This window comes from Lipotes vexillifer, unplaced genomic scaffold, assembly GCF_000442215.2.
Source record: "Lipotes vexillifer unplaced genomic scaffold, Lipotes_vexillifer_v1.1 scaffold201, whole genome shotgun sequence".
In the NCBI taxonomy this organism is placed as follows: Eukaryota; Metazoa; Chordata; class Mammalia; order Artiodactyla; family Lipotidae; genus Lipotes; species Lipotes vexillifer.
This window is the reverse complement of record NW_006788159.1, coordinates 201,864-204,955: the sequence shown is the minus strand read 5'-3', so window position 1 is coordinate 204,955 and position 3,092 is coordinate 201,864. Positions and strand designations below refer to the sequence as shown.

At 47.8% G+C, this 3,092-nt stretch overlaps 1 pseudogene; it reads right to left on the bottom strand.

Annotated features, from left to right (window-relative positions):
- Positions 1–1,272: 1,272 nt before the first annotated feature.
- The window catches only part of LOC103088034 (ADP-ribosylation factor-related protein 1 pseudogene), a 4,221-nt pseudogene continuing 2,401 nt past the window's right edge, over positions 1,273–3,092 (bottom strand).

Here is a 3,092-nt window from a genome sequence, read left to right as displayed (position 1 = left end):
TTAGAACCAAAATGTAAGCTTTTAATTTACTTTTTACTTCTTTGGTCCTGCAATTTCCGTTGCGGAGCACAGGCTCCGGACGCGCGAGCTCAGCAGCCATGGCCCACGGGCCCAGACGCTCCGCGGCACGTGGGATCCTTCCAGACCGGGTCACGAACCCGCGCCCCCTGCATCGGCCGGCGGACTCCCAACCACTGCGCCACCAGGGAAGCCCGGTCCCGCAATTTTATTTTCTCTTGGCTGCTGTTGATAGGTTGTCTGCTCTGGGACGGACATCCAAATGCCAGCTTGTGCTGCATTTCATTCTTTGGAGGAGTTGTGGGGATTTCTGCACTGCGTGGTTTAATGATATCGACGATGTCCTCTCTGGTTGACATCTTGTCATGCCCAACTCAGACCCTACACCTGGTGGGTTTATTCCACAGTCTCTCAATCTTGAGCTTCCACTGTGCCAGCCATCCACCTTCATAAATGGGGACCTTCAACATAGATTCATCCTGGCTCTGTCATGGCAAACTGTTGGGAGTTGTGACTGTTTATGGCTCCCTACCTTCAGGCCCTACAATAAGGGGCTGCTTCACTTAACTTCAGCATTATCCAGATACGAGGTAGATATATGATTCTATGTCTGTGTATGCTCCCAAACTCCAGAGGACACAGGTTAAGCTACTGAGAATTCTCTCACTACACCCCAGCTTGGTGCAGTGAGCTTGGGAGGGTCTATGAGTTTCTGACGCTTAGCAAATATGGGAGTGAGATGAGCATCTCTGGATTCTTCTCTTGGGCAGCCCAGCTCTTGAGCAGAAGAGGGATGTAGAAAGAAGAAAGGAAGATGGGAAAAGCCGCAGCCCTTTCCTTCAACCTAGTAATGACTATCTGAAAAGACAACTATTTTTACTTCCAAAAAAACCCTTTCCAAACTTATGGTCTTCTCTGGATGTGGGTGATGGTCTGATGATGGCAGGATTGTTTGACATATCTTCAAAAAAGTCCCTCAGAGTTGTGTATATTGGCCCTTCTTTAGGCTGAGTGGGTTCCTATAATTTGTGACTTATAAGGTTGGTAATTTAGACAAAATTCTAAAAGATAAAAAAAAAATTCAATTTATCTCTGGGGTATGGTGGATAATTTCTCTCTTTGTGCTTTGGCTTTCTCATTTGCAAAAGGGATAAGATAATAGTACCTACATAGAGAGTTGTTGTGAAGCTTAAATAAGGGAATCCATGTAAAAGCTATAGCTGTTTAACACACTTTTTTTTTTTTTTTTTTTTTTTAAACAAAGCAAACGGAAAAACCACAAGGCAAAGCAACCCCAGGCCCCAGGATGGGTGGCGTGGGGCGGGTAGGAGCTCCTGCGGCTCTGGGGATGAGTGGTGGGCGCCAGAGGGCGGGGCTGCGCTTGCGTGACGTCCTGCCGCCCGGCGGCCGGCGCACGTTCCGCACGACGCACTTCACCGACGCTCTCGCGCAGCCCCTTGCCTGTGAGGGCCGAGCAGGCCTGGGTCAGGCTGTCACGCCCACCCGATCTTGGAGGTGCAGTCCCTGAACGCAGTTTGGATGTCGCGGATCCCAGGGTAAGTCTCAACGTCCTGCTCGCTGGCCAGCACCAGGATGGGGACGCCGCCCAGCGCCTCGCTCGTGACCATCTTCTCCAACGCTTGTACTCGGACAGTCTCTCCTCCGTGGAGCCCATGACATAGAGGACGCCGTGGCCCTCAGCTTGGTCCTTGTCCCACAAAGACTGCAGCTCTTCCTGCCCCCCGCTAAGCCGCACAGCAGGAGGCGAGCCTTTCCAACATCCACAGTGCCGATGTTTAGACCCCCGGTGGTGGTGATTCTGGACAGACTCCTCCCCTTGGAGTTCTTATGAAACCGGGTTTTTGACCGCTCCAAGACAGTAGCCCTCACGGCGTTGTCCAGACCCAGGATCAGGATGCAGTACTGGTCCTTCAGAAGAATGTCCTTGTACAGGTCTGACATCCTGCACCCACCCCTGGCCACTGGAGCCACCGCGTGCCTGACGCACAGACCCTGCGCCTGACGGCATGTGGGCCGTCCCAAGCACAGTTCTGAGTGCACGGTAAGAATTCAATCAGTGTGAGCCACCATCGTATAACCTGGTATCTTTATTTCACTATAAATAAATGTTGATGGAGTGTATATTTATTCATTTACTTAACATATATTTACCACTTAACTGTCATAGGAACTTTGGGGAGAGGTAATGAACAAATCAGCCGTCGTGAAGCTTATGTTATAGCGGGGGGAGGGAAATAATAAACAATCGAATAAGATTTATAATGTGTCGGAGAAAGATTAGTGCTATGAAGAAAAATAAACGGGGAGCGGATCAGGAGTGCGGAGAAGTGCTGCTATTTTAAGTGATGTAAGGACTCACTGATGAGGTGGCATTTGAACAGAGATCTGAGGTAAAGAATGTTATTCAGCATGTTAGCAGAAAATGTGTTAATTAAATTCAGTATTACAATCTTCAAAAGTTTGATACTATTTATAACTCAAACAGATAACTAAGCCTTTTGCCCAATGAAGAAAAAATTACCTTGAATCGAGTAGATTAATTCAGTTGTTCAGGAGAGAGTTTATACTGTATATTAAAAATATATATTGGTCTAGCCTGGAAATCTTCCTTTTTCTTGCCTTTTAGCTTGTCTTGTGATTTTTTTTTTGTTTAAGGTCAGGCATGAGGTAATAGGAATTATAAACAGGTCCTTAGCGTGAGGTTTTATGTTAATCTGGCTAGAAGTTTGGCTGTGTTTAATGTTTGCTCTAGCCGTAGGTGCCACTGGCTTCAGATTCCTGGAGTGTACTTGTTTTTGTCTCCCTGTTTTTGGAAGCTTCCCTAAGAATTCCTCCTTAGACAAAGTCTGCACCTTGCAGCTCTTTCAATGTTATCTGTTGTTATTATACTGGAGTCCTGTTGGCGTGGTAGTAGGGTGTGTGGGTGGAAAAGTGATCTATAATCTTATGATTAAAAGTCAGTCATGGGCTTCCCTGGTGGCTGTGGTTGAGAGAGTCCGCCTGCCGATGCAGGGGACACGGGTTCGTGCCCCAGTCCGGGAAGATCCCACATG